At 41.3% G+C, this 24274-nt stretch overlaps 1 protein-coding gene across 5 annotated transcripts in view; it reads left to right on the top strand.

Annotated features, from left to right (window-relative positions):
• G3BP2 (G3BP stress granule assembly factor 2) overlaps positions 1-24274 on the top strand; it is an 88585-nt gene that overhangs the window by 25729 nt on the left and 38582 nt on the right. The window contains exon 1 of one of the 5 annotated variants that reach the window (XM_069594386.1): positions 4514-4661. The exons of the other annotated variants lie outside the window; for them this stretch is intronic. The gene's annotated coding sequence lies outside the window, so the exon portion shown is untranslated. Of the gene's footprint in view, positions 1-4513; positions 4662-24274 lie in introns of those variants that run through there. 5 annotated transcript variants of the gene reach the window in all.

Raw genomic sequence — 24274 nt, 5'->3', positions numbered from 1 at the left:
TGACAGTTTCTTTGAGTTCTTTGGGGAGGCTCTGCTCTTATACAGATAAGAGATTTCAAGAACTCAAATGCCTTCTGCTCAAAGTAAGTGTTATGCTACAGTGACATATTCTGGACCTTTCTTTTTTACTCTAGAATATTCCAGTGGGTAGAAGATAATTGGATGAAATTCTTCTCCCAAGTTATATCAGTATTTGTATTTGAGCCCAGAAACCTTCAAACAAGTGACTAGAATATAAAACAAATAAAAACAAACATAGTGACCAGGATATTATTTACTGGATCCAGATGACACTTTGTTCCAAGCATAAAATATTGTTTACTCAACATGATTCCTTTTAGCAAATTAAGAGGAGTAAGAAAACAATTTGATTCAAACCAAATGGTTTAAAATGATTAGTCTAATTCTAGTTAATCTTTCCCTGGTATTACGTGTGGAATTAATAAACTCTAATAGTATATTTTCAGCACCCTTTTTGCTTTTTATGATAGTAAAAAATAATCTTGGTCATTCAAGAAATATTTACTGTACAAGCATTCTCCTACTTGCTGGGAGTTTTATTTTACCTTGATTTCTGTGATATGCCAAAGACGGACATGGAAACTAAATACAGGATGAAAAAGACCAGAACTTGCTACCCCAAGGGAGAAGAAGTGAATGAAAACTGTGAGGAAGTAGCCAGCAAAAGAGAAAGGGAAAAGCGTAGGCCAAGAAAGGCAAAAGCCAGCCACCAAAAGAGAAAGGGAAAATTTCAGGCTGAGCGGTCAACTCTTGAACGGTTAGAATTGGTAAATTATGGCTAAAGCTGGAGAAAAGACCTAATAGCTACAAAATAATGTAGCAGACCTTATCTTTTTGGGAAGTAGGACACAGAAGAAGAAATATCCTTTATTGGTTGGGTTGACAGAATGACCTCATCTCTTTGGAACCTAGAAATCCAAAGAGTAATGAGGCTTTCTAAAATAGTGATGCCAAGTTAAAGAAGTTTGACCTGAGCTGGAAAGGGCTAATTAGAAAATATAGAGTTGAGGAGATAAGCTGTTATACAAATAATATGCTTTCTGATCAGTTGTGTTTAATATATTATATGCTTTCTAAACATTTTTTGATTTAGTTCTTATAACAATCTCATAAAGTACTAGTATTTTGACTTTAAAGAAGAGGAAACAACTTATGTTAACCTTTTATTGATGGATATTTATTTTTTTCATGCTGAATTAAACATTCATATGTTTAAAACATCCATTCATGTCCTTAAGTACTCCTGTTTTTATTTATGTTGATTTCTTTGCATATCTTAATGGATAATACAGGTTTACTTTTCCATATTTGCTATGCTTATAACTAGAAAAAGCATACATATTTAAACAGAAGGAAATAAAAGTGCTAACATTATTTGTATTCAGTGGTATAATTATGGCTGATGTAGTCTTGCTTCCCATTTTCTACATTTTTGTGTTGAGTACGTATTACTGAAAATGAAAATAATGAGTAAACTAAATGAATGGGTGATATGGGGGAATATTCATGAGATCTTCCCTAAAAGCAAGAGCTACAGTATAACAGGCAGATAAAATCTGAAATATAATAGTTTCAAAATCAATATAGTATGCTGTGGCTCATAAACTAATTAGAATCAAATCTAATAAACACTTTATAAGACATGCACATAGGCCTAATGTTACAGGAGGCTGGCTGAGTGGTCCAATTTGTAGGAGAAAAGTAGGAAAGGACAGTGGGAGGGCCAAGCTGAAGCAGTGGACAGGAACAGCCCAGCCTTCAGAGTCAGCTGTGAACTGATGTGTGGTTTTGAACAAGTTCTCTCTTCTTTAAATGGAAATGATTCCTGCCATGCAGCTCTGTGCTGAGAATGGCACCAACCAACGGGAATGGGTTCAAAAAGAGAAGAAGAGGAATTAGAGACAGCAAGTATAGAAAACTCTTTTTTGAGGAATTTTACTCTAAGGAGAAGCAGAGAAATGGAATGGTAGCTAGAGGGGAATGTGGTAGGAAAGTTTGTTATTGCTTTGAAGTCCGTTTATTGGGGCTTCCCTGGTGGCTCAGCAGTAAAGAATCCACCGGCAATCCAGGAGACGCAGGATATGCAGGTGTGATCCTTGGGTCAGGAAGATTTTTGAAGGAGGGCATGGGAACCCACTCAAAAATTCTTGCTGGGAAAATCCCATAGACAGAGGAGCCTGGTGGGCTATGGTCCTTGGGGTCGAAAAGAGTCAGACACAAGTGAATCGACTGAGCAGAGCAGCATGTGCTGATGGGAATGATCCAGTGGAGAGAAAGACTGGTGATGCTGGAGAACTGCAGGAGTGATGCTCTTGAGTACATGAGAAGGGAGGATTGGCCTTAGGTGGGAGCGCAGTGTAGGCAAAGCAGCAGGTGGGACAGAAGAGTGGGTGGGTGCAGATGCTGGCAGCTGGGAGAGTTTGCAAGTGACTTGGTCACTCTTGACTGTTGTGGAATTAAGTCTCGCTAGCAGACAGCACCGTCAAAGAGCATGTACTTGGGGGGAGGTGGGGGAAGCTGGCACCTTGAAGATGACAGAGAAGCTGTGATATAGTCTTTAAGGAGAGTAAATTTATAGGAAATGTTGCATGATTGCAGTGGCTGTGGTGGTAGGGTCCCTAAGGGCCGGCTGGAAGTCAGTGGGCTGGAATTTAAAGTGAGACCCGCCAGCGTTGTGTTTTCTTCCAGCACTGGAACTGGGCTAATGTCAAGATGTCAGCAGGACTGCTTCCTTCCAGAGGCTCCAGAGGAGAATCAGTTTTTTTGCTTGTGCCAGTTTCTAGAAGCTGCTTGCTCTTCTTGGTTCATGGGTCCCTTCCTCCATCTTCAAAACCTGCCACATAACATCGCTGAAGCTCCGTCCCGACTCTGCTTCCTTTGTCCTTCCTCTCTGACAGAGGCCCTCTCGCTCCCCTCTCTAGGGGACCCTTGGGATACTTGGGGCCCACCCAGATAATTCTGGACTGCCTCACCATCCCCAGATCCTAATCAGTCACATCTGGTGAATCCCTTTTTTGCCATGTAAAATAACATATTCACATGTTTGTGGATTAGGACTCAGACATCCTTCAGGGGGCCATTATTCTGTCTCCCATCATTAGTGAAATTGAATATGTTTTCATATGATTATTAGCTTTTTGTGTTTCTTCTTTTGTGAGTTACCCATTCCTGACATTTTTTTTCTATTAGCTGTTAGTCTTTGTCATTCATTTGTAAGAAGTCTTTCTCCCTTAAGGATATAACCCTGACAGTGCAGCATCTTGCATTATTTCCCCCTAGTTCATTGCTTGCTTTTCAACTTTGTTTACAAAATATTATCCTACTTATAAAAGTATTACTTTAACAAAGTTTATCTTATGGAAAATGTCAAACAAATAAAAGTAGAGAGGTTATTATATTAAATCTCCACATATTTACCACCAAGCTTAAATAATGATCAATTCAAAGCTCACCTTATCTTATTTGTATTCTTATCTACTTCCCCTATGTTATTTGTCATATTCAATGCCAGATATCATTTCATTTTGTCCATAAATATTTCAGCAAAATACATTAACTTTATGATATTAATTTTCTTAAAATTTTCACTAAGGTTTCTGGTTTTGGTACTGCCTATGAAAAAGCCCAATCCACTTGTCTTTTTAAAGAGGATGAAAATAAAGTCCGAATGTAAGTTTTTTACCTTTTAAGGGAGTCATGTTTCTTTTTTCTTAACTTTTTTTTAGAAGTGATCATTTTCTGACTACTTAAACACGTCTATTTGAGCACCTACCATGTGGAAAATGCTGTGAATTCAACTTCATGTTACCCTTTGCATGCATGCAAAGAGGGAACTGTGTAAAAGGATTACAATTATAAAATTAGCAGCCTGCCCATTGGTGTCCGCATTCCTGATTTAGTCCTCTTTCCATGATGACACTGATGGCTGGGGACAACTGCTAGAAGGCTGGCAATTGTCGGCCATGCCTGCATTATTTACACTTTTCAGTGTTTTATGCCAAGGCCGCTGGGCACTGGCAAGTAAAAACAAATATGAAACGGAGGGGAAGACCATATCCCTTTCTTCACAGTCTGCTGCTTGGTAACCCCCTTTCTGTTCTCAAAGGCATGAGCCCCATGGTCCTTTGTTTAACACAGCCCACTCCATGATGGATTGTTGGCAACCAGAGATGGAATTAGAGAACCATTGACTTCCACATCAAAAAAGAAGAAATACAACCAGTACAGTTATTAATTAGGAGCGGGTGTGGACATGAGTTTGAGTGAACTCTGAGTGTTGGTGATGGACAGGGAGGCTCGGCGTGCTGCAATTCATGGGGTCACAAAGAGTCAGACACGACTGAGCAACTGAACTGAACTGAACTGAAGACTGAGTAATTCAGGTGATATCTTAGAGTTCCTGACGTAAAAGGGGGGTAGTGGGGCAGGAGTTCAGTGTGTGCTTGTCATAGCCTAGCAACTCCACAGCCAAAACAAACACAGCTCAAACTTTACTACCATAAATACCAACCGATTTGTTTGGCAGCCTCTAACATCCTACTCTTAACTCCTTGAGATCTGGTTTTGTGAAAATTCTTTCGAAGGTTACCAGCCGGATTCTGGACATCATTTCAGTCTCTGTGCTGTGTGTCCTTTCTTTGGTAAGTGACTATTAAGAGGCCCTTTGTTTGAACTTCTTGTCCTCTTATCCTCTGCGATGCTAAGTGATTCTGTTCTTCCCATGTTTCGTGTGAGTCTTTGACGACTATGGTAGCTGCTTCCTCTCCCTTCATCCCTTAATTGCAGCTCCACTTCAGGCTGTGAGAGTCACCTGTGCTTCTGTCTTACAACTTACTCCTTAGCTTCGATTCTTTGGCTCCCAAATCTCTCTTTCAAGCTCGACTTATTTCCCATGTTTCTGGTTAATTTCTGGGGATATCCAAGTTGATTTGGCTCACCTTGGACTTCTTAGCTCAACTCCTGCCTTAAACTTTAGGACCTGGGGACTTCCCTGGTGGTTCAGTGGTGTAAGACTCCTCACTTCTGCTGCAGGGGGCCAGGTTCAATCCCTGGTTGGGGAACTAAGATACTGCATATCATATGGCACAGCCAAAAAAAGCCAAAAACAAACAAACTTGAGACCTTGGACACCCAACACCTCCAGGCTTGGACTCAACTTGTTTAGGAGATGATCATGGTAGCAACCGAGAAGGATCACAGTTTGACAGATCTTAGAATTGAGTCTTACTGCTATAACCTGGGTAGGCCTGAATTGAGCCTGTGGTACCTGGCAAGGGCTACAGTTGTACCACCTTTCCTCCTGGGCACCAGAATACTGCTTGTCTTTTTTTCCAAGAATTTCACTTTCCCTCTAGGTCTGAAGCCTGTTTTGCTGAGGCCCTGAAAGTGCTGATGAGTGTTACCACGTCCCTTCCCAATCAATTGCTTTGTGTTTTCGCAGCCCCACGAGTGCTGTGTTCCAGCCCTCATGGGCTGAGCCTCCCGGGCACTGGGCCTTAAGCCATAGGGCTATTCTGGCTGTCCCTAAGTCTTGACTGTTAGCCCTTCTCAAAGTCTGGCCTTCTTTTGTGTCCCACTATCCCAGCTGCCTCCATTGCTTCACTTACTTCATGCTCATACTTTCTGAAAATCCCTCCAGCTGTTATTTCTGGGTGTGGTACCTCACACCTCAGCTCATCCTACCTTCTAGTGTCATCTTAAATTCTTCATGGAACTTGGTGAGGTATGAAGATATACTTACCTTTAAAATAGATTTTCTTTTTTTTAAAAGACACAGATGTGTATAACAGACTTTTGGACTCAGAGGGAGAGGGAGAGGGTGGGATGATTTGGGAGAATGGCATTCTAACATGTATACTATCATGTAAGAATCGAATCGCCAGTCTATGTCTGACGCAGGGTACAGCATGCTTGGGGCTGGTGCATGGGGATGACCCAGAGAGATGTTATGGGGAGGGAGGTGGGAGGGGGGTTCATGTTTGGGAACGCATGTAAGAATTAAAGATTTTAAAATTTAAAAAAATTAAAAAAAATCAAAACAAACAAAAAAAAGATTTTCTTTTTTTTATAATTATTCATTTTCTTAGCATTATTTTTTATTGTTTATTCCCAACTGCACAGCATATGAAAGGTTGGAGGGCCTGGCTTTGCCAGTGTCTCATAAAGTTAAGTAAGCACTCTTGATATATGTGCTTATTTATTCAAGTTGTACCTAAAATATTTTCAAGCACTCATCTTATTGTGTTACTACGTGGGAAAATGCCTATAGTTACCTCTCACCCCAGGCCATAGTCCACACTTACTGGTGTGCTATTGGAGGTCTTCCAAGAACACACTCTAGTATTTTTTTTTTTTTCATTGAGACACAGTTTACTGAGATATCTTTATTGAGATACGGTTGACATACAACATTTTGTACATTTGTACAGTGTGAGGATTTGATATAACTCATTAGCATTATTTTTTTAATTTCTTGCTTTTTAATTAAAGGATAATTGCTTTACAATATTATGTTGGTTTCTGCGATACATCAGCCCGAATCAGCCATAGGTATACATAAGTCCACTCTCTCTTGAATCTCTCCCTCACCTCCCACTCCATCCCACTGATATAACACTTTAGTATTATTAATAGGGGGGTTCTCCTTCCTCCTCCTCTTCTTCTCTACCTCCCATTCTAATTGACTAAATAATTATTGATCACCTAGAGAGGCAGGTCAGTAAATGAAGACATGAAGCCAGTGGCAGTGGGGGTTACAGAGACTGGAGGGAGGAGCCCCATCCCAAGGGAACAGATAGCATCTACTGCTCTCTCCATTGTTTCTGTGGACTGTGGGTCCAATGTTGTCAAATTGTTATCTTTTTCAAGAGAATTTGGGCATCTGTTTCAGTTAGGGCCCCATGTTTCCACTGTAGGAGGCACAAGTTCCATCCCTGGTCAGGGAACTGAGATCTCGTATGCCACGCAGCCAAAAAAAAAAAAAAAAAAAAATTAGCAACGAATTAAAAATCTTTTAAACCCTGTGACACTAAGCAGAACAACTGTGAGCTGGATCTGGCCTGTGGGTTCCTAGTTTGCGCTTTTACTCTCCAGAAATCCCCTCCAAGCCCCTCCATGTTCCCTGATACCTTGTGTTTTCCTGCCTCTTCCTTTTTTTCTTCATGTCCCACTAGCTGGACTGCCCAACCCCATTCTCTCCATTGATCCAAATCCTAACTCCTACCTGATCTCGAAGGTCAAACTCAAAAGTCTGCTGTGTGGCATGCTTGGCTTTTCAGCAGCAAGCAGGAAAATACAGAATCAGCAGTGGGTTGACAGGTGGTCTAGACAGCAAATCTGGGAGGTCATCCAAGGCAGGGATCGCATTCCCAATCTACATGACCAGGGAACAGGGAGCCAGGGGACAAGGGGTTCAGTGACTTGGGCGAAGGAGTCTGAGCAAGTCCTAGACACAGGACACAGAAGATTGGAATGAAGCTTGATAGTAGTTCCAAGACAACCACTTTTAAAAATAAAACAGGATTCTCTAGTTTTTGAAGGGAAAGAAAAAAGGAAGGGCAACTTCTGTCCTAGGTATGTCTCAAAGTCATACTGCTGTTTAGAGAGATCAGATAGCATATTCATGTCATACAGCTAATGAAATGCAGGGCTAGAGTTTAGATTTTCTGTTCCTTGGAGCTTGAGCTTCAGCATCAGTCCTTCCAGTGAATATTCAGGGTTGATTTCCTTGAGGATTGACTGGTTTGATCTCTTTGCTGTCCAAGGGACTCCTCAAGAATCTTCTCCAGAACCACAATTTTAAAGCCTCAGTCCTTGGGTGCTGAACCTTCTTTGTGGTCCAACTCTCAAATCCATACCTGACAACTGGAAAAACCATAGCTTTGACTATATGGATCTTTGCTGGCAAAGTGATATTTACACTGTCTAGATTTGTCATAACTGTCCTTCTAAGGAGCAAGTGTCTTTAAATTTTATGGTTGCAGTCACTGTCCTCAGTGATTTTGGAGCTCAAGAAAATAAAATCTGTCACTGCTTCCACTTTTTCTGCTTCTATTTGCTGTGAAGTGATAGGACCAGGTGCCATGATCTTAGGTTGTTTTTTTTCTTGGCTGTGCTGGTTCTTCATTGCTGCGCAGGCTTTTCTCTAGTTGCAGCGAGCGGGGACTGCTCTCTAGTTGTGGTGCGCCAGCTTCTCATTGCTGGAGAAGGAAATGGCAACGCACTCCAGTGTTCTTGCCTGGAGAATCCCAGGGACGGGGGAGCCTGGTGGGCTGCCATCTCTGGGGTCACACAGAGTTGGACACAACTGAAGTGACATAGCAGCAGCAGCAGCTTCTCACGGCAGTGGCTTCTGTTGCTGTGGAGCCCAGGCTCTAGCACATGCAGGCTTCAGCAGTTGTGGTTCCCAGGCTCTAGAGCACAGGCTCAATAACTGTGGCACACGGGCTTAGTTTCTCCGTGGCATGTGGAATCTTTCTAGATCAGGGACTGAACCTGTGCCTCCTGCATTGGCAGGCAGATACTTTACCCCCGAGCCGTCAGAGAAGCCCTTAAGTTTTCTGAATGTTGAGTTTCAAGCCAGCATTTTCCCTCTTCTCTTTCACCCTCATCCAGAGGCTCGTTAGTTCCTCTTAGGGAGGCTCTGAAAGCAGGGGTGGGGGATGTGCGTCTTGGGCTGTGCTCTGTTTGCCAGAATATCACAGAGCCACTGGGGTGTGAGGTCAGTATCTTGGTTTGAGACCAACCAGAACAGAAATATTAAAAATGAAGGCTCTGCAACGTCTAAATGTATGCAACAAACATCAGTTCAGTTCACTCGCTCAGTTGTGTCCAACTATTTGCGACCCCATGAATTGCAGCACACCAGGCCTCCCTGTCCATCACTCCTGGAGTCCATCGTGTCGTCCATCGTGTCGGTGATGCCATCCAGCCATCTCATCCTCTATCATCCCCTTCTCCTCCTGTCCCCAATCCCTTCCAGCATCAGGGTCTTTTCAAATGAGTCAGCTCTTCGCATGAGGTGGCCAAAGTACTGGAGTTGCAGCTTTAGCATCAGTCCTTCCAAAGAGCACCCAGGTAACCAATGAATATGCTTCCTTCACTAGATACTGCTTTCTGGTGCCCATAAAATGAGCAATGATGTTTAGTCCTCAGACCAGAAATCTCCAAAAATGATATGAAATATGTATCCCTAAGCCAACTGGCAGAAACCAGTCACTTCTATGGGTTTCTTTGACTAAATGTTATTATAGCTTCCTCTGTGATTCCTTTTTAAGACACCACATTTTATAGCAAAGGTCATCAGACCCCTTCCTAGTCCAAGAGAAAGAAAAAGAACTGCTTTTAAATATTTAAAATCTTTATATTTTCTCAGTTTGTGTAGAAATATAGGGAAGAAATGCAGAGGTTTTTCATGGAAATTAAGCCCAGCTTTTCTTAGACCTCTGTGTTGTCATCTTTGCCCGTCATAGAAGTAGGTTCTGGGATGAAAGTATTTGTGCAATTACTTTTTCTGGGATTTATATACAGTGGAAAAGCTTAAAGGTAAAATTTCTTTAAATGCTATTTGCCCTGCTCCCCTCCTTTTTGAGATATTGGGTTCAGCCTTGAAGCTGATGTTGTGGTAACACCAAACTACCTCTCCTTGCCAATACATGTCACCATTGCTCCAGCTTTGTACTTGCTCTTCCTTCTGCCTGGAACAGCTGTTGTCAACCATTGCACTTCCTTCCCTGGCTCATTCTTTTGTTGTTGTTGTTTAGTTGCTAAGTTGTGTCTGACTCTTTGTGACCCCATGGATTGTAGCCTTCCAGGCTCCTCTGTCCGTGGTGTTTCCCAGGCAAGAATACTGGATTGGGTAGCCATTTCCTTCTCCAGGGGGTCTTCTGACCCAGGGATCAAACCCACATCTCTGTTGCAGGCTGATTCTTTACCACTGAGCTACCTGGGAAGCATGGCTCATTCTTATGTCCAGATTCAGCTCAGGTGTCATCTCCAGGAATTCTGAGCCTCCAGGTTGATGTCATTGCCCCTTCTGTTTGTTCTCACCACACCCTGAGCAAACCTCCATCTTAAACCTTAGTATAGACACTCCTTGAAAGCAAACTATTAATAAAAATGATGGCTTATATAATGTCCTTTTATTTTTCTTTTAAAAACCATAATATCGGCCAATTTCCAAGCTTTAGGTTTATTTAAATCCTTAATGGAAAACATGTGGCTTTGTGAAATGCACAGTATCATTATTGTTTTGTCTACTATTAAACAGATATGATCTAGATGAAGATTCTAAGTCCTTAAGTACACCATGATGCTGAGCAAATATGGGCTGGTGTACACATTGTGAAAAATTGCCTCATCTGCTTTTGTTTTGTGTGTCTTTTGTGTGTTCCTTCCTTTACTAACCGCTTATGGTCTCTGTTGAGGCTTCCCTGGTGGCTCAGACGGTAAAGAATCTGCCTACAATGCAGGAGATCCAGGTTCAATTCCTGGGTCGGGAAGATCCCCTAGAGAAGGGAATGGCTACCCACTCCAGTATCCTTGACTGGGGAATTCCATGGACGGGGAGCCTGGCAGGGTCTCAAAGAGTCGGACATGACTGAGTGACTAATTTTTTCACTTTTCACTACTGTCTCTGTTAAACTAGACTTTCTTTCTTCTGATTTCTAAAAAGTAGTTCCTTGTTTATGCTGTTTACTGCCACTTTAAGGATTTTTGTTTCCAAGATTACCCCAAAGGAAACAATTTCCACTTTAACAACCATATATGAAAACCATGTACCTGCCACTCAGTGAAGGCTGATATCCAGGCTATGAGCATTTTGCCTAACAGTAATCATCATAATTTATATCTGTACCAGCAGGTCTATGAGATAGGAATTGCAGTTATGCCTTTTTACAGATTCAGAGAACTTAATAATTTTTCCAGCATCATGCAAGTTATAAACACAGAGCTGGGTTTAAGAACAAAACTCCACCAGATTCCAGAACTTATGTTTTAAAATTTTTAACTGTTTTTTCAATAGAATAAGGATAGATTAATAGAGAGTTGCAAAGAAATGTGTGGGGAGGTCCTGTGCAACCCTCACCCCATCTCCCCCAATTTGACATCCTGTATCACTGTCAGTTAAGTTCAGTTCAGTCACTAAGTCGTATCCGACTCTTTGCGACCCCATGAATTGCAGCATGCCAGGCCTCCCTGTCCATCACCAACTCCCGGAGTTCACTCAAACTCACGTCCATCGAGTCAGTGATGCCATCCAGCCATCTCATCCTCGGTTGTCCCCTTCTCCTCCTGCCCCCAATCCCTCCCAGCATCAGAGTTTTTTCCAATGAGTCAACTCTTCGCATGAGGTGGCCAAAGTACTGGAGTTTCAGCTTCAGCATCATTCCCTCCAATGATGTCAACATCAAAACCAGGAGATAATTCAACACCCCTTGGTGTGGTATCCCCCAATTTGACATCCTGTATCACTAGTCAACATCAAAACCAGGAAATAGTTTAGCATCCCTTCATGTGGTTAAGCCAAAGTCACTGATTAGCATAGAATTTTAGTTAAATATGACTTTTGTGAAGCTTCTTTATATTGTAAAGCCTTCTTTTAAATAAACAACTCATTATTACACTGAAGAAGAATGTGGTTTAGATCATTACTTCTTAACCTTTTAGGTTAGATATATTTTAGAAGGCAATGCAACGTGGACCTTCCGGGCAAAAAAAAGATGGATGCATGCATATGTACAAATCATGGTTTCCTAAACATCCTCTATCTCCACCCCTCAAAATGTGCTGAGACTTAGATTAAAAACTTCTGGTTTACAAGCAGCATTTAAGGAAGTCACATTTACTTAATCTGAAACAGTCTTTCTTAGTGCTTTTTTATCTTTTCCCAACTCTGCTTATAGAGAAGCCTCCAAACTCTCTTATTACTCTTTTGTTGACATTTAAAGGGCTGAAAGTTCCTTGGGTTTCCTACAACTCTTGGTGGCTTAGGGAAAAACTGTTTGTAACAGTATTGCTCTTGTGAACACACTTTATCTGGGTCTGCTTTCGTGTGCATAGAAGTCATTTGGTCAATAACTTTTAAGTTGTCTTTCCCTTTTCACAACTTGGGTAATCTGGGGTCCTGGCTCTGGAGTTAGGGATCAGGCCTGGGATCTCTGAAGCCCGGCTATATATGAAAATGCCATTGAGAGCTTCTGTCAGTTTTGAGCCAGCTACCAGGACCCTGGAAATGTATTTCCACAGCCAGGGCTCACCCAAGAGAGCTCGAGTTAACAAGTCAGATGTCAGAGCCGCAACCTGGAAGGAGGAGGGTAGATATATATCTATATATATAAAGTCAGGCTGATGGTCTGGCCAGAAGGGTAGGACAAATCTTTGATTATGAAGAAGATTCTTGCCTTAATCATAAACCTCTTATATGCTTCCTGCTGAGGTAAAGCTCAGAGGCGTGTTCTGCTGCCGGAAGCCAGAGTTCAGTGAGCCAAGAACCCACAAGGAAGTGGTCACACCTGGAAATGTGTGGGTGAAATTAAGGGCTGATGCTGACACTTTGCATGAGGAATTGGCTGTATTTTGCGCTCAATTGGCTAAGGCAGAAGAAAGCCAAAATACTTTTACTGTGTATCAGCTACCTGATTTTTTATGATGATCTTTTTCCAGTCAGAAGTTTCCTACCAGCTCTATCACTTTTTTTTTGAAGTTTTCTGTCTGCTGATGAATGCATTTTATTTTGCATACAGTTGGCTTTTTACTGCCCTGAATAATTCTGTAGCCTGGTTGCTGAAAGAGACTAATTGAATAAATTGCTTTCAAAGGTATGGTATCCCTTTCCTCCTCCTGAATTTGTCTACTTAAGACGAAGTTTTTTACCGTGGTTTCTTTGTACTGTCAAACCAAGTATTTGACCCAAGAGGAGAATGAAGATTGGAAGAAGGGAGGGTGGTCCTGGGCTAGTGTCTGTTTCTAACTTTGTCAAGTGCTGTGTTGGGGTCCCCTGTTGTTGAAGGTCTGCCTCAGTTTTATAACAGGAATCAGACTCTTATATCTACCATGCCAGACACTGTGCTAAACACTATAAATAATCCTCCCAACAACCCTAAAGTTGGCTCTTTTCTCTTGGCCGTGCTATGTGGCATTCAGTATCTTAGTTCCCTGACCAGGGATTGAACCCATGCTTCCAGCAGTGGAAGCACGGAGTCTTGACCCCTGGACCACCAGGGAAGTCCCCTAAAGTTGGCTGTTTATCCATGAGGAAAGTAAAGGTCAAAGAAATAAACTAACCTGACCAGTGTCACAAAACTAGTGAGTGAAGAAAAAGGGATTTGATCCCATGTGTTTCATCCTTCTGTATTTAAGGGGAGGATTTGGCCCTCAGCTCTGGCTTCTCATGCTACAACCTCTCTCTTCCCCTCATCCCTCCATGAGGAAATCTGGCTCAGGGATAGGAGTTAACACTTAATCCGTTGAAGACTGATTAATGACTCCAGAATGCCTTTTCACAGAAGCAGATATGCCTTTCCAAATAAACAGAATATCCGCTGACCAGGGACCCTCCTCTGGGTCAGACTGCTTAGTGAGAACTGCTGCTGCTACTGCTGCTAAGTCGCTTCAGTCGTGTCCGACTCTGTGCGACCCCATAGAGAGCAGCCCACCAGGCTCCCTCGTCCCTAGGATCCTCCAGGCAAAAATACTGGAGTGGGTTGCCATTTCCTTCTCCAATGCATGAAAGTGGAAAGTGAAAGTGAAGCCGCTCAGTCGTGTCCAACTCTTTGCAACCCCATGAACTATACAGTCCATGGAATTCTCCAGGCCAGAATGCTGGAGTGGGTAGCCTTTCCCTTCTTCAGGGGATCTTCCCAGGGATCGAGCCCAGGTCTCCCACATTGCAGGCAGATTCTTTACCAGCTGAGCCACAAGGAAAGCCTGGATACCTTGAAGGTATCTCATATCCAGGCTGTAGTGTTAGTTGCTCAGTTGTGTCCAATGCTTTGTGACCCCACAGATTGTAGCCCACTAGTCTCCTCTGTCCGTGGAATTCTCCAGGCAAGAATATTGGAGTGGGAAGCCATTCCCTTCTCCAGGGGATCTTCGCAACCCAGGGATTGAATCCGGGTCTCCTATATTGCAGGCGGATTCTTTACTGTCTGAGCCAAAGGCCTGAAGAATTAAACACAGCCTGTAGCCCTGAGATGGCTATAGGCCATGTAGCCATCTGCCAAATATAGTCTACCCTGAACAGTGCAAGATAAACACTGATGAAGCTTCTTTCCAAAGTCATCATTTTCTGCACTCCAGGCAACTCAGGACAGATGACTCTTCTTTTATTTATGTTATCTTTAGTTGTTAGGATTATTCTATCTCTTAGATCACTTAGCCTGAGGTGATTTTAGCTGTCATCATAACTTTCTGAGCATTGGATAGAATTCATTAGAATTTACAAACCATTATTCAGGGTGGCTTACTTTTGTAATCCCAAGCCTATTTCTTGATTTATGATGAGATTATTGTCTCTAAATTCTGAAGAAGGTATCTCAAGAGTTTGCAACCTTTATTCTGTCAATCTTGGTAGCTTTTAGAATCTCCTCTACTTGAAGACTTTAGTGATCTAAACCAGCTACATGGCTGAAAATCCACCATCTAGAGCAGTCATTTATTTACATTTTATACTGAACAGCAAATGGGCAGGCTGCACAAGTTTTTAATGCACTTTATGGATGTGTGACACTTTCACATACAATGCCTGAATGGAGAGGAAGAACATCTCTTCAGTCCTAGCCTGTCCCAGTCTCACAAAGATAATGGATGGAAAGATTTCAGGAGAAATGAACATTTTGTTCTTTGTTCAGGCCGTAATAGTCTTTTTCCTCTTCTGCCTTAAAAGGAATGAGGTTTATTTTACTCACCAAAGTAGGTTTCTCTTTGCATCAAAAAGCTTTGTAAAGGAGCCAGCTGCACCAAGAGAGTCCTGAAATTCTTGAGAAACCAGTTTTCAATTAGGAAGGCTTGATCCAAGGCTAAGGGGGTTCATCATTTAGTGGCACTAAATTAGCCATGGGGGACTCTGGGGTCTCTTTCTAAATTGGCCACTTTTAGCCTTGTGCAGCCTGCCTGCTTTGTGAATTGCTTGTGAAACTGCAATGAGGTAATGTTTTGAAAGTGTTTTGAAAACCATAAAATGCTATATACAACTCTAAGTTGTTCCTTCAGAGCAAAGCAGTGAGCAGTGAAAAAGGAATCAGCTGAAAGCAATTGGTGCATTTACTTTTTCATGAACCAGACACGAAGTGCTGATGTTTACACTCCAGTACTCTTGCCTGGAAAATCCCATGGACAGAGCAGCCTGGTAGGCTGCAGTCCGTGGGGTCGCGGAGTCGGACACGACTGAGTGACTTCACTTTCACTTTTCATTTTCACACATTGGAGAAGGAAATGGCAGCCCACTCCAGTGTTCTTGCCTGGAGAATCCCAAGGACAGCGGAGCCTGGTGGGCTGCCGTCTGTGGGGTCGCACAGAGTTGGACACGACTGAAGCGACTTAGCAGCAGCAGCAGCAGCAGGCATGGTATAAATGTTTTGCTTTTATTAACAGATCTAATCTTTATAGTGTTGTAATAAGGTCGAGACCATTGCTGTTGTTTAGTTGCTAAGTCATGTCTGACTCTTTTGTGACCCCATGGCCTGTAGCCCACCAGGCTCCCATGTCCATGGGATTTTCCAGGCAAGAATACTGGGGCGGGTTGCCATTTCCTTCTCCAGGGGGTCTTCCTGACCCAGGAATTGAATCTGTGTCTCCTGCTTTGGCAGGTGGATTCTTTACCACTGAGCCACGAGGGAAGACCATAAGGTAGATATTTATGGCCCATTTTACAGATGAGAAACACTGAAGCACAGAAAAGTTAAGCATCCTGTCCAAGGTCATATAGAGGAAGTATACTCAGGTCATACATTTAGTAAGTGATGAGATGAAGCTGGGATGCAAATCCTGGCAGCCTGGCTCCAGAGCCCAGACTATACTGCTGGCAGTCCAATCCTTCCTTACTAACTGAATTGGTAGCAGGTCCAAGACATTTGTTACGTATGTCTCAAAAGGTTAAATGTTATGTAAATCTTGAAAGGTTAAATTTGTGATGAGTAAAGACACTAAGAAAAATGAGAATCCTTTAAGGATTTGGATTTGATTCTCTTCTAATGCCTAGTCTTCATAGTTTTGGGTCCTGTCTTACTTATACAGAATAAGTGTGGTCCTTAAACATGCTTGTAAAGTCATCTCTTAAACACCCACTTCATCAGCAAAATTGTGGTAATGGAATTGTTTGATCTTCAAAGACCAATAAGATTGAAATGAGAGGGTATAAGGAAAAACTTTATAAAGTAAAATGTCAGTGAAGTATTTTATGCTGAAGTCTATAATAAAAATCAGCATCAGTTAATATAATTCTAATAATTTTACTCTTCTAAAAAATTCACCTGCTGATGGTGATTGGCTCTCTTTTCCTTCTTTTTTTTTTTTGTAAAAAAAACAAAAACAAAAAACCCCAAACTGGCCGCACTTGCCCTCTGCAATGGCCCACACTCCGTCTGTGGACTGCGCTTCTCTCAATCTGAATAAATCCATTTCTTACCTTAAAAAAATAAAATAAAATAAAACAAAAACAACCAAAAGTATGAACTATATTTTTTAACCTAAGATTGATTCATAAACATGTTTGGATTTCATACTAAAATATAAATATATAACTTAAAAATATATTGTTAAATATTTAAATCTATAGCTTTTGATATATATGTGTCAAGGATATGTGTCATAGTTAACCATTCACTATTATCAGATATTTAAGATGCCTCCAGTTTTTAAATGATAATAAATAATATCACAATGAATTTCTTGGTGCATATCTTCAGAGGAATAAATACCCAGAAGTAGAATTATTGACCCAAAAAGTATAGACATCTGAAAGCTTTTGGTATGTCTTGTTAAACTTTTTTTAGAAGGATGAATTAATATTTACTTGTGACAAAAATGTACAGGGTATATATTTTTTGAAAATTGGACGTTTTCGTTTAAAAATATTTGCCAGTTTATGGTTTGCATTGTTTCCATTTAACAGCTCTTCATATATGTTTGATGCTAAGTCCTTTTTTTTCTATAAATGGGACATACTTTGCATGTCTATTGGTTAGGTTTTCATACTGATTTCTTATGAAGTTTATTAGTCCTTTTGATTCACATTTATAGCAGAAATGTGTTATTATGTAGTTTATATTTATTTTGATTCCATCCTCATAATTTTCTTTGTAATTTAGCTTAAAGTCTCTAAGCTTAGGATGTCATTTCTCACCTATGGAACCATTGAAAAGAATTAAGTACTAATAATATAAAGTGCCATGGCACCCCACTCCAGTACTCTCGCCTGGAAAATCCCATGGATGGAGGAGCCTGGTGGGCTCCAGTCCATGCGGTCGCTAAGAGTCAGACACGACTGAGTGACTTCACTTTCACTTTTCACTTTCATGCACTGGAGAAGGAAATGGCAACTCATTCCAGTGTTCTTGCCTGGAGAATCCCAAGGATGGGGGAGCCTGGTGGGCTGCCGTCCATGGGGTTGCACAGAGTTGGACACGACTGAAGCGACTTAGTAGCAGCAGCAGCAGCAGCAGCAATATAAAGTGCAGAGAAGGCAATGGCACCCCACTCCAGTACTCTTGCCTGGAAAATCCCATGGACGGAGGAGCCTGGAAGGCTGCAGTTCATGGGGTCGCTGAGGGTCAGACACGACTGAGCAACTCACTTTCACTTTTCACTTTCATGCTTTGGAGAAGGAAATGGCAACCCACTCCAGTGTTCTTGCCTGGAGAATCCCAGGAACGGGGGAGCCTGTTGGGCTGCCGTCTATGGGGTCACATAGAGTCGGACATGACTGAAGCGACTTAGCAGCAGCAGCAGCAATATAAAGTGATGTCCAGTTACACTGTTAAGAAAAAAAGAGAATGTCTTGCAAAACAATGTTAATTATGATCCCATCTCTCTCCCTCTTTCTGTCCCCCCATCCCTCTCTCCCTCCATATACACACACATACACATTTATTTATTTATGAATTTATTTTGAATGTCTCCTTTGTGGCACAGATATAGCATTGGTCAAAGCAGACAAAATCTGAGTCCTTATGGAACTTGGTTTATTGGAGAGGCCATACACCAAAGGATTGGGAATTCCCTGGTGGTCCAGTGGTTATGAGTCTGCACTGTCACTGCTAAGTACCTGGATTTGTTCCTGGTCGGGGAATTAAGATCCCACAAGCCACGGGAGAAAAAAAAAATCACCAAAAATTAATAGAATGTCAGATCGTGGTAAGTGCTATTAACAGAAGTTCAGTTCAGTTCAGTTCAGTCACTCAGTTGTGTCCGACTCTTTGCGACCCCATGAATAGCAGCAGAAGTAGAGCAGGGTAAAGAGATGGAGAGTGACGGGGGCTCCTTTAGATTCAGTGGTCAGAGACCTTTCTAACGTGGCATTAAGATCAGAATGTATTGAATGAAGTAGCTAGTATAATATTGTATATACCCATATGGTTAGAAGAAACCCAAAGTTCTGTATTCCCCTTCTCACTGAATATTAATGGTGGTTCTTTTGTCACTCAGACAAATCCAGCAAAGGAATCTATCCTAAACTTTTCCCTTATCTCCCATACCTAGTTAATCATCACATCTTTGCCACTTATATATTTCTAAATTTCTTTTCTACTTGCCATTGTCTTTTCTTAGGCCTTTGCCACTTTTTGTTTTCTTTCACTTTTTGAAAAGATTTAGTGGTTTATTTTTATGCACCAAACAGTGTGTAATTAAAATCTGTAATACACTTGAACTAACTTGGTGTGGCTTCCACTGGTCAAGGGGGGGTAATGTGAGCATGAAAATAAACATTAATAGTAATGGATTATCAAATAGGAATCTGGGAGTTCACACTGATATAAACAAAAGAATTTTTAAAAATGAGAAAGAAGAAAAGGTCTTACCTGTAGTAGAAATGCAGCTGATCAATGTGGAAAGAATGATAGAATTAGAAAAATCATAACTAGGTAGCCACTATTACAACAACTGACTCGGCCAAGAGTCGTCAATGGCTGCTAAAACTGGGTGAAAGTATGATGATAAATGGGATATATATATAATCTCAAAGTAGTTGCCTACACAAGGTACTTACTGATTATAAAGGGAAAAATAGTAACTTATAGTGGAGAATTCCTTCAGACACTGCATTAACCAAGCAAAGCAAACATCACTGGTAATAGGACACCTGGACATCACCTGCCTCCATCATGCACTGAGGACAGAACAGTACTTCTCTGGTATTTTTGCCAAAAATGCGTAACCTAGATCTAAATACCACGAAACAACGTAGGTTACCACATGCAGGGGCATTCTTCAAAATAACTGTCCTGCACTCTTTAAAAGTATCAAGGACATGGTATTTCCCTGGTGGTCCAGTGGCTAAGACCCTGTACTTCCAATGCAGGGGGCCTAGGTTTGATCACTGGGTGGGGAACTAGATCCCACATGCTTCAACTAGGACTGGGTACAACCAAATAAATATTTTTTAAAAATAATAAAATAAAAATATCAAGGTCATGAAAGAAGACTGAGAAACTACTTTAGACTACAAAAGACTAAGGTGACAGATGATAATTAGATTCATTTGTAATCCTAAATTGTATCCTGGTTAGAAAACAATTTTCCCTTTTGATATTAGTCAGACAGTTGATGAAATCTGAATGTCTAAACCCACTCCAGTATTCTTGCCTGGAGAATCCCATGGACGGAGGAGCCTGGTGGGCTACAGTCCACGGGGGTCGCGAAGAGTCGAACACGACTGAGGGACTTCACTTCCCTTCACTGGTGGCTCAGATGGTAAAGAATCTGCCTGCAATGTAGGAGACTCATGTTTGATCCCTGGGTTGGGAAGATTCCCTGGAGAAGGAAACGGCAACCCACTCCAGTATTCTTGCCTGGAGAATCCCATGGACAGAGGAGACTGACAGGCTACAGACGGTGGGGTCGCAAAGAGTCAGACATGACTGAGTGACTATCACTCATTCACTCAGATTATAGTAGTGTATAAATGTTAAGTCCTGATTTCGATAACTGTATTGTGGGTATAGAAGGAAAAGCCCTAGTCTTTTAAGAAATAATACTAAAGTGTTTAGGGTAAAGCATGTCCAAAGAAAATTTCAACTAGAACCTCTTCTAGATGCTTTTTCATGGATGGAGGTCATATGACAATCTATCAATTGTCTGATGGAGTATCCATAATAACCACTTGCAGGTTTCTTTGATACTCCTGGATTTGTTTGTTCAGGAGCCATCACTGAGTGCCAGTGTGTAAGCACAGTACTGTGTATGCACGGGATGAGGCAGGAACAGTTGAAACGTGTCCTCAGGGAGTTGGCAACCTACAGGAGACAAGCCAAAGAAAATTAATGAGAATGAGAAAGCAAATGTAGTAAATACTAACATTTGAGGAATGTAGGTGACAGGTATCCATTTATTATTTTTGCAAATTTTCAGATCTATGAAATTATTGCAAAATAAAAAGTAAAAAAGGTAAAAACTATTAGAAAGATGAAAATAAATTAAAGGACAGTAAAAAGATTTCAACCGCAAAGGGAAATAACAAATTCTACAAAGCACAGAAATGTACACACCATACTCACAGACTACAAGCACTAAAGCAAGTAAAAATAAAGTGTTTAAAAATTCAAACCGCTTAGGCAATCTCAACTCTCTGTAAACCATAACTGAATCAAATAAGAGATACTATATACTTCCAAACGATTTAGAATACGTGTTAGTTGCTCAGTCGTGTCCAACTCTTTGCGACTCGATGGACTGCAGTCCAGTAGGCTCCTCTGTCCATGGAGTTTCCCAGGCAAGAATACTGGAGTGGGTTGCCATTCCCTTCTCCAGGGGATCTTCCTGATCCAGGGATCCAACTCAGGTCTTCTGCACTGCAAGCAGATTCTTTATCAACTGAGCCACCAGGGAAGCTCATTTAGAATATATTTATATATTTAGAATAGAAATATATATTTCTGTATTTAGAATATAATAGTAATGAATAAAACCTCTGGGATGTTGCCTAAATTATAGGCAAGGGAAAAATCTGCAGTCTAAAAACTATTATTATTCATCAAGAAAGAATAAAAATCATAAGCTGTTTTAGAAATTAGGGCAAAAGTATAAAAACTACTAGAAGTCCAAGAGGAACACTGTGGTGCTCTCCCTTCTCTGCTCTCACAAGGCTTTGTCAGCTACTTTATGGAGCAATTTAGGGAGCACTTTCAGTGTGCAAGTACCGAGCGCTGGACTGGAGAAGCAAACAGGAGTATCTCTTTGTGGAACTTTCAAGGTTTGTGTGTAAGAGAGGGAAAATATCAGATAATAAATTATAAATCCAAAAATTCAATGAAGGTTAGGAAGGTGAAGTACACAGTGCTATTCAATATCCCTGGTGTAGTGTCACTTAACAGGACTGTCTGTTGGCACTGCCTCCTTCCCTCCTGTTTTTCTCTAATTCTCCCTCTCCTTCTTTTCCTGTCTCTCCCTGTCTTTTTGTTTTCTCTTTGCTCCTCTCGCTTTCTCTCTCCCCTGCCTCCCAATTTCCTGAAGACAATATGCTTATTTTTGCTTCATCTTGAGCCTAGTTCTTTGCTTGATAGCACTCAGTAGTGGCCACTGAATGAACGTACTGAGAAATTAATGAATGAACCCTATAGGCTATTACTGAGTGGACACTCTGCCAGACAATGTGTAGGTTACCATTTGATAAACTATTTATAAAAAAACAACCTAGAAGAGAACATAGGAAATATATACTATAGAGTACAAAATAGCCACAAAATACTGTTTAGACAAGCTAGTAGACTGTTTAAGCAGTATAGGGTTAATTGAAATTCTATGAAGGGTAGTTTGTGTAAGGGAAAATCATGCCTAGTTTATTTTTTAGAATGCCTGAATGAAGTATTTCAGTGTACTCTGGGAAATCAGTACATGCAGTTTATTTTGATTTTTCACAGAATTTTGATGAAGGTTCACATTCAAGACCCACACTGGGGTGGGAATGTGAAGTGTCAAAGGAAGGACTGAGGTATATGAGAGAAAAAGTAGTAAGAAAAGACGTGGAAGTAATAAGTGAGGACTAAATTAGGGACACCTTGCATGGTAAGGACTTGGGACTTTATTGTGCTGCCTTTGGAGAGTTTTGCGAATGTTATCTGATTTATAGCTGTAAAGGATCTGGTTGCTGTGAGGCTAAACGATAGTTAAATAAGAGCAGTACATCAAGACTAAATAAAAGGTTGCTGCAGTGGCTGACGGTGGTATGAACTACAATAATAGCAGTAATAGTAGTTAAGGTGAAGGTGAAGGTGCAGCCGCTCAGTCGTGTCCACCTCTTTGCGACCCCGTGGACTGTAGCCTACCAGGCTCCTCCATCCAGGGGATTCTCCAGGCGAGAATACTGGAGTGGGTTGCCATTTCCTTCTCCAGAGGATCTTCCCGACCCAGGGATCAAACCCAGGTCTCCTGCATTGGAGGCAGACGCTTTAACCTCTGAGCCACCAGGGAAGAAGGTAGAGGGAACAGAAATTTACTGTGATTTGCTGTGTGGTGTAAGAAACACAGAATCAAGAGTGACTTAGAAGTTTTTGACTTGAGCCATTGAATGAATACATTTATACTTGTCTCCTTGCCATATTGCCTGAAGAGGAGTGAGTATTTCATGGAGGTTGTTTCTGTAGGACGGGGAGATTACTTAGGAGGTTGTTGCAATCGTTCTGGAAAGATGAAAGGGGCCTGAATCCAGGTAGCAGCTCTAAGTACAGAGAGATATTCAAAGGTCACGTTCTTGAGAGACATTTAGGAAGTAAAAATAACGATTTAGGAAAGCAGTTTCGGGTATTTCAATAAAAATTCAAGATAACGGAATTTTTCCCAATAACTCCACCTACTGATATACTAAACCTTTGAGCAAGGTTTGTCTGAGGCCTGTTTTTACACAGCCCAAAAGCTCAGAATGGGTTTCCCAGGTGGCACAGTGGTAAAGAATCCACTTGCCAATGCAGGAGACTCAGGTTCAACCCCTGGGTTGGGAAGATCTCCTAGAGTATGAAATAGCGACCCACTCCAGTAATCTTGCCTGGAAAATTCTATGGACAGAGAAGCATTGAGGGCTACAGTCAATGGGGATTGCAAAGAGTCAGACCTGACTGAGCACACATGGACAGAGCTAAGAATATTTTTTTTTTTAACATTTTCAAAGTATTTTAAAATGCAGATGAGCTTGGATATGTAACAGAGAATATTTATGGCTTCCAAACCTAAAACATTTACTGTCTGGCCTCTAACACTGTATGTTTGCCAACCCATGGTGTGGATCAGTGGCTTTTTGTTGTTTGTCTTTAATCTTCTATTTCTTTAAAAAATTATTTTTTAATTGAAGGATAATTGCTTTACAGAATTTTGTTTTCTGTCAAGCCTAAACATGAATCAGCCATGGGTATACATATGTCCCCTCTCTCTTGAACCTCCCTCCCATGGATAAGTGGTTTTTAAAGTGTGGTTCCTAGAGCAGCAAGCAGCGCCTGGTAACTTGTTATAAATTCAGATTTTCAGGCCTCAACACAGACTTGCTGAATTAGAAACCCTGGGAATGGGACCCAGCATTGTGTTTTAACAAGTTCTCCAGGTGATTCTGATGCATGTTAATTTCTGATAATCACAGATCTAGAGAAATTTTTATACCTGGTGAAAAATCACTGCTTCTCTGGAGGCTCAGTGGTAAAGAATCCGCCTGCCAATGCAGGTGGTGCAGGTTCGATCCCTGGATGGGGAAGATCCCCTGGGGAAGGAAATGATAACCCATTCCAATATTCTTGCCACGGAAGTCCCATGGACAGAGGAGCCTCGAAGGCTATAACCCTTGGGATTGCAAAGAGTTGGAAACAACTCGGCAACTGAGCACATGAAGAATAACAGTATTGTGCATAAGAGCTTCAAACTGCAAACAGAAATGTCAACCAATAGAAAGGTTGGTACGATGAAAATGTTTAATCGCTTGTGGTAAAGGGCATGTCACTGAGTGCACATAAAAGGCAGACTGCTTGTGTTTGAATCCCAGCTCCACCGGAGTAGCAGCTGTTATGACCTTGGGCAAGTTACTTGACCTAAGCCTCAGTTTCTTCATGTGTTAAATGGG

This window comes from Ovis canadensis, chromosome 6 (assembly GCF_042477335.2).
Source record: "Ovis canadensis isolate MfBH-ARS-UI-01 breed Bighorn chromosome 6, ARS-UI_OviCan_v2, whole genome shotgun sequence".
Taxonomy (NCBI): Eukaryota; Metazoa; Chordata; class Mammalia; order Artiodactyla; family Bovidae; genus Ovis; species Ovis canadensis.
This window is presented reverse-complemented; position numbering and strand designations above follow the sequence as displayed.